This window comes from Struthio camelus, chromosome 34 (genome assembly GCF_040807025.1).
Source record: "Struthio camelus isolate bStrCam1 chromosome 34, bStrCam1.hap1, whole genome shotgun sequence".
Classification (NCBI taxonomy): domain Eukaryota; kingdom Metazoa; phylum Chordata; class Aves; order Struthioniformes; family Struthionidae; genus Struthio; species Struthio camelus.
Genome location: NC_090975.1, coordinates 463,818 through 471,343, shown reverse-complemented (window position 1 = coordinate 471,343; position 7,526 = coordinate 463,818). Strand labels below are relative to the sequence as shown.

Below are 7,526 nucleotides of genomic sequence, written 5' to 3'. Positions count from 1 at the left end.
CCCTTAGCTCTCAGTTCAGCCTCCCTCTCCAAGCTTCTCTTCCAGGCTCAGGGATGCTGCATCCGTTTTGCTCTGGATTTGACCCCCGTCCTCTGCTGGTCAGAGTCAGGTTAGGCGATCGCCCAGTTAAGCTGGGCTGCCCTATACAGTTCAGGTGCCTGGTATGGATCGAGGGTGAGAGGGACAACTGTAGGAAGAGAGGCGAGGAGAGCTGGGACCACCTGGGACCTGGGAGAAATAAGAGGTTGCAGCCCATGCCAGGAGCAACGTTCCAGTACTGAGTACTACTGAACACTACTACCTCTAAAAGAGTGCACCTTCCTTTTCAACAACTTTGGTTTAACCTTCACACCCCAAACTTACGTGCTACAGACTGGGGTGCATCTTGTTCCCAGGTCATGGGGGTCCTCGTTCCTGCCGGACATGACGCAGACAAGAACAATCCGCCACACAGCTCCTTGGGGGGAAGGGGTGGAGGGGTGGCGGGGGGGGGGGGGGGGCGGCTCAAAGTCCCTGTTGTCTCAGGCTGCTCAGAAGCCTTGAACGGGTAATTCCTGGCAGGGCTCCCTCTGGCATGGTGCTAGGCTGTCCTCACCAGCTGCTCCAAGAGCAGAGAGCAGGATACCGGATCCGGTTGCTGTGGGTCAGGGACATCACCTAACAATGCCAGCAGCTTGTGTATAAATAACACCAACAGAGACCTTTTTCTGGTGTTTCTCCGGGGCAAGAGACGGCAGTGCTTGGACTATACGGTAAAGAGAGGGTCCCTACCCTGAGCAGCCAGAGCGTGCGGCTTAGAGTGAAGAAGAAGGATTGGGAGATGTGAGTTCATCATTAGTGCGGTGCTTCAGCTTGCTCAGGTTTCTGCCTGCCTTTTGGGTTTAGGGCAACGTTTCGCACTACGCCTCTGGGCTGCCCAAACTTCCCTAGCAAACCTCTCTCTTTGATTTCTTTCTCCTGTCTGGCTGCCTCTCCTGTGCTTCAGGGAACCCCAGTGGGAGGCGGTCTGCAGGACTTGCACTTCACTAAGGAAGTTGGGCTCTTTCATGTTTTGCTAACCAGGTTCTCCACAGCTTTCTGAAAATCTGGCCTCCTGATAAACTGAATACAGGGACAGCTTGAGTTAGAAAGAGTTGCTCTTTCCACCTCCTCAGAGTCAAACCACATCTAAGAACGCAAAATGCCCGTTTTTTGGGCAACAAGTGCGAGGAGGGTGTTGCTATTTTGGAAAGCTCTCAACTCAGGGGATCTTTGGAGAGAAAGGACGGAATTATTCCTCTGTGATTTCATTTTCACTTCAGAAAGGTGCGCATCCCTTGCTGAGCTAGACATCCTTTTCTTCGAAAGGGAAGCAATTGCTACTTCAAGAATGCGCTCGGTCACATACTAGAAATTCCCATTGACCTCCCTTAGCTATAAAGATCCGGAATCCCCTTCTCTTTTTGGCGCCTGTACCTCCTCTCACCAAGCTGGAAGTCGTGACTGCCGCTGTTGCTGATAACCTCTCCTCGTACCTTTGATTGCAGATGTGGCTCCAGCTTTGCGCTCTGCTTGTCCTCCTGCCCCTGAGCGGGAAAGCCACTACCCAAGCCAACGACCTGCCTTCCACCCTGAGGAGACTCGTAGAAAGTAGCATCTCTCCTCCACCAGGTACTGTGAGTGGCTGCCTCTAAAGGAAATCCTAGCCTATTTGTGATGTCTGTGCTTTCTCAGCTGAACTAAGGGCACAATGCTAGATGTGTAATTAAAGGGAAATAATTCCCATCGAATCCTTCGGTAGCTTGTGCTTTCATGCTTGTCAGATTAGATGGCCAAACCCTAAATATCTGTGAATAGCTCAAGAGGAAAGGCAGCACGCCAATGCTCCCGTACTAATAGCTGTCCTCCCATTTTCTCTTCCCTTCAGCAGCATCTCCCAAGGGACGGGGGGAAGAGAGTGAGGTGCTGGGGCATTCACCAGCTGTAAAACTCTCCAGGACAGAGGGAAAGGATCTTCCTGTGCTGCCAGAGGTCAAAATAACTCCTCGGAGGAAACGCCAGATGTTTGATTCGAACGTCAAATGGGTCAGTTTCACAGGAAGTTTGCCTAACGGGGCTGTGTCCAACTGGAACAATTATGCCAAAAGACAAGAGTATGTCTGCGCTGTGTCAGGTTGTGACACGGGGTCCTACACCCCAGGCCGGGGCCCCTATTGTTACTACCCCTATGGGGAAAAAGAGCTGAAGTCCTCTCGTTTTAAGATACTGGTAAATGAAGGAGACAGGGCATGGCTGGAATGGAAAGCAGCATCCTTTGGCAACGCACCACCAAACGCCGTTAAGAGTTGCCCATGGGAAGATATCTATGTGGGAAGGAACAAGTATGGTCTGGGGAAAGTGCATGGCCGCCACAGCGCTTTCTTTGTGGTCACTGACGGCTATGAGTCTTGGTATAAATTCTATGAAGTTTTGACTGTTAGGCGAGATTAAGCCCAGAGAGAGAGGGAACTTGATAGTTCATTTCATCCTAAGATAAACATCTGACACGTGTCAGAGGCACGATGTTTGCTTGCTTCTTGACGTGAAGACACTGAACCGGTGTTTTCTGATATGACATTGAATTGGTGTCTTCCTGCAAAGAAAACATTCCCTTGATGCCATCCTCTCTCTGGGCTTGGTGTACACTCTTTGAAGCTGCAAAATCAAGAATGCATTTTGTAATCTGCTTTGCTTTTATCCACGTGCAATTTCTGCATTTCCATTTATTGTACAGCAAGAGCAAAAATCTCCCAGATGCAACACTAGCTCTGTGGCCCTTTACTATGCGCCTGTGCAAGGGTCGAACCTTTCCCTTTGATTTAGAAACAAATAAAGTAAGTGAAAAGCATGGTTGGTTGTTGAATCATTTTGCAAGCAGAGCTAACAGGAAGAGATGCCGCATTTCCACTTGGGCCTATATTGGTGATGTCAGGCCCCTGAGTGCACTAATATGCCTTAATGGCCCTGACCAACCTCGTCTCGGACCCCCACCCGCACCTTCTGCCCAGGGGCTCCATTTTAAGCTTGGGCAGGTCTCTGCCCTGCCAGCTGTTTCATTGCACTCAGCTCCCGGCTCCCCATCCCTTTGGGAGCAGCCCGCTCAGCCTCTGGGGCTCCCCAGAAGCAACTGGGACCCTTCCCCTCCAGCCTGCCTAGCTTCCAGGACCCCTCATAAACAGCCTGAACCCTTCCACCCTGGTCCAAGACCCCCACGCCAAGTCCCTTTCCCAGTTCCCTCTCCCTGCCCTGTCTCTGTGCCCCTGAAACAGCCCACTGACACCTCACAGCAATTAAATCACTCTACAGAAAGTCCCTTCCAGACCCAGATCTCTGTCAAGTGTGAGGACCCACCTTGCTGGGAGGAGAAGTTGCACTCAGGGCCTGAGGACACTCACAGACCTTAACGGCCCTGACCAGCCTCACCAGGGACACCCAGGAGCTCCACAGAATCACAGAATCGTTGAGGTTGGAAGGGACCTCTGGAGATCATCTAGTCCAACCCCCCTGCTCAAGCAGGGGCCTCTACAGCATATTGCCCAGGATCACATCCAGACGGGTTTTGAATATCTCCAGCGAAGGAGACTCCACTACCTCTCTGGGCAACCTGTTCCAGTGCTCCGTCACCCTCACAGTCAAGAAGCTTGTCCTCAGGTTCAGATGGAGCTTCCTGTGGTCCAGTTTATGCCCGTTGCCTCTGTCCTGTTGTTGGCCACCACGGAGAAGAGTTTGGCCCCATTCTCTCAACACCCTCCCTTCAGATACTTGTACACATTGATGAGATCACCTCTCAGTCTTCTCTTCTCCAGGCTGAACAGGCCCAGCTCTCGCAGTCTTTCTTCAGAGGAGAGATGCTCCAGTCCCCTCATCATCTTTGTAGCCCTCCGCTGGACTCTCTCCAGTAGTGCCAGGTCTCTCTTGTACTGGGGAGCCCAGAAGTGGACACAGTCCTCCAGGTGAGGCCTCCCCAGGGCTGAGGAGAGGGGCAGGATCACCTCCCTCCACCTGCTGGCAACACTCTGCCTAATGCAGCCCAGGAGACCACTGGCCTTCCTGGCCACAAGGGCGCATTGCTGCCTCATGGTTAAGTTGTTGTCCACCAGCACTCCCAGGTCCTTCTCGGCAGAGCTACTTTCCAGCAGGTCAACCCCCAGCCTGTACTGGGCGCATGGGATTATTCCTGCCTAGGTGCAGGACCCTGTGCACTTGCCTTTGTTGAACTTCAGGAGGGTCCTCTCTGCCCACCTCTCCAGCCTGTCCAGGTCCCTCGGAATGGCAGCACAGTCTTCTGCTGTGTCAGCCACTCCCCCCAGTTTAGTATCATCAACAAACTTGCTGAGGGTGCACTCTGGCCCTTCCTCCAGCTCATTGATGACTACGTTGAACAAGCCTGCACCCAGCACTGCCCCCTGGGGGACACCACTAGCTACAGGCCTCCAGCTTGACTCTGCGCCATTCACCACAACCCTCGGAGCTCGGCCATCCAGCCAGTTCTCAATCCACCTCACCGTCCACTCATCCAATCCACACTTCCTGAGCTTCCCTATGAGGATGGGATGGGAGACAGTGTCCAAAGCCTTGCTCAAGTCCAGGGAGACAACAGCCACTGCTCTCCCCTCTCCAGGGATGGAGGGGAGGCTGAAAGGCCTGTAGATTCCTGGCTCCTCCTTCTGGCCCTTTTGGAAGACTGGGCTGACATTGGCTTTCTTCCAGGCCTCAGGCACCTCTCCTGATCTCCAGGACCTTTCCAAGAGGATGGAGAGTGGCCTAGCAATAACATCCGCCAGCTCCCTCCGCACCTGTGGGTGCATCCCATTGGGGCCCATGGATTTATGGATGTCAGGTTTGCACAAAAGATCTCTCACCCGTTCCTCTTCCACCAAGGGAGAGTCTTCCTTTCTCCAGACTCTCTCTCTCTTGTCCCCAGGGTCGGGAATTCCTGAGGACTGGCCTTAGCAGTGAAGACTGAAGCAAAGGCAGCATTCAATAACTCTGCCTTCTCTAATATCCTTCATCACCAGAGCACCCGCCCCACTCAGTAGTGGGCCCACATTTGCCCTAGTCTTCCTTCTGCTCCTGATGGATTTGAAGAAGCCCTTCTTGTTGTCCTTGACATCCCTTGCCAGATTTAACTCCAAATGGGCCTTAGCCTTCCTTGCTGCAGAATCCCTGCACACTCTGACAATGTCCCCATAGTCCTCCCAAGTGGCCTGTCCCCTTTTCCACATTCTGTACACTTCCTTCTTCTGCTGGAGTTTGGCCAGGAGTTCCTTGCTCATCCAGGCAGGTCTCCTGCCCACTTTGCTCGTCTTCTTACTCAGAGGGATGCACCCGTCTTGAGCCTGGAGGAGGTGATGCTTGAATATTAACCAGCTCTCCTGGACCTCCCTTCCTTCTAGGGCCCTACCCCAGGAGAGTCCTCCAAGTAGGTCCCCCAAGAGGCCAAAGTTAGCTCTCCTCAAGTCCAGGGTTGCGATCCTACTCATTGCCCTGCTCCCTCCTCGTAGGACCCTCAACTCCACCATCTCATGGTCACTGCAGCCAAGGCTGCCCCCAACCTTCACATCTCCAACCAAACCTTCTTGGTTTGTTAGTACAAGGTCTAGCAATGCACCTCTCCTCGTTGGCGTCTCCACCACCTGGGTCAACAAGTTATCCTGAGTGCTTTGAGGACGGTATCCTCAGGAACCATCTCGACTGTTTTGTGCCTAGCTGTGCTGTCTTGCCAAGAGATGTCAGGGTGGTTGAAGTCTCCCGTGAGAACAAGGGCTTGTGATCGTGAGGCTACTTCCAGCTGTCTGTAGAAGGCCTCATCGATGACTTCCTCCTGGTCAGGTGGCCTGTAGTAGACCCCCACCCCCGTGTCACCCATGTTAGCCTGCCCTTTAAGCCTTACCCATAGGCTCTCAACTTGCTCTTCATCCACCCCGAGGCAGAGCTCCAGACATCCCAGTTGCTCCCTCACATAAAGGGCAACTCCACCACCTCGCCTTCCTGGCCCGTCTTGCCTAAAAAACACCTAGCCATCCATGACAGCATTCCAGTCATGTGAGCTATCCCACCATGTCTCTGTAACCGCAATGAGATCATGGCCCTGCGACCGCACACAGATCTCTGACTCTTCCTGCTTATTCCCCATGCTGCGTGCATTGGTATTTCTGCAGGCATTTCAGAGAGCCGGTCAAGCATGCAGGCTTCCCAGGAGAGGTGCAAGAGGATCCTCCACAGCCATGTCCCATGCTGTCTCCCCTGGCTGTATGCACCTGCTGGAGGCATCCTGGGCTCCGTGTAAGGCTCAGGAGCTCCATGAAAGGCACAGGAGTGCTGTTTAAGCTCAGCCTGGCCTTTCAGTCCCTGTCTGAGCTATGCTGTAGGTGCATTGGTTGCAAGCTCCGTTACAACCATGTTCATGCCTGACCAGAGACCCTACTGCTCCTGACCCACAGATTGACTTCCCAGCTTGACCTTAGACCCGTCTCATCCCCATGAACCTGCTCAGCAATTGCTCGACTGTATCTGACCGTGGCTAACCTCACCAGACCTGACCCTGACCCTGACCCTGACCCTGACCCTGACCCTGACCCTGACCTGCAGATTGACTTCCCAGCTTGACCTGGGGCCTGCCTCATCACCATGAACTTGCCTGATGATGGGGACTCTTGATTGAACCTGGCCACCATCCCCAGGCCTGCCCTGGCCTGGCGTCCGTTGCTTTTGCTAGACTCTTCAGAGGGGAGATTTGGGTCAAAAACCACTGGCTTCTAGTACCGTTTTGCTGCCTCTTGAAGAGCTTCTCTCCTTGCAACCACAACACAGCAAAATTGCACTTCCTTCAAGGAGCGAGGGAGCCACAAGATGTTGTTTAACTTTGCAAAAGAAAAAACCAGGAAGTCCTTAAATACCCAGCAGTTTGTTCAGTTGGTAATTGTAGGGCCAGGGGGTGCCACAAAGAGCAGCCTCGCTCCCAGGTTGCCCTGCAACTTCTGCAAAAAGCAGAATCCTCTTATTGCATTGCCTTGAAAGTGGCTACATGAGCGACAGAGCTGCAGAATTAGGTCTCGTGACACAGGGTGGACAGGAGAAGGAGAAGGGATGGGCAAATCCTCCTGCAAGCTCAGGCTCCTCTCTAGCGAGCGGCTGTGGTGTGCCGTTGACAGTACGGGATGGAGGGAAAGGGAGGGGATGTTGCCACCCAGCAGGCAGCCCCTGAAAGTCTCCTCCTTTCTCTCCTCCAGGCAGTGCGGTGTGACGGGTACTTCTGTTCTGAAGAAGCCAGGAGACCTCCCAGCTCGGCTCAGCCAACCCTAAACAGTCAGCGCCACCAGCATAATTGTTTGTTCTGTGTAGCGGTTTGTATCTGCGCAATGCAAGTTTCAGAAAGAGCAGCAGGAAAACACACTGACAATTGAAACGCGCACGCTCTGCAACTTGACCGTTCATGTGTGTCCCCCCCCACCACCTTTTTTACCATCCTTGATGCAATGGTGTTTGCAAGCTGTGAAGGCCAGTTT

At 53.2% G+C, this 7,526-nt stretch overlaps 1 long non-coding RNA gene across 2 annotated transcripts; it reads left to right on the top strand.

Annotated features, from left to right (window-relative positions):
• Positions 1-688: 688 nt before the first annotated feature.
• Positions 689-2,866, top strand: LOC104152668 (uncharacterized). 2 transcript variants are annotated; one of them, XR_011137134.1, is made up of 3 exons: positions 689-822; positions 1,527-1,650; positions 1,910-2,866. It is a non-coding gene; the product is annotated as an uncharacterized lncRNA (long non-coding RNA). The 2 variants fall into 2 exon arrangements; XR_011137133.1 differs by having other exon boundaries at positions 1,907-2,866.
• The last annotated feature ends 4,660 nt before the right edge of the window (positions 2,867-7,526 follow it).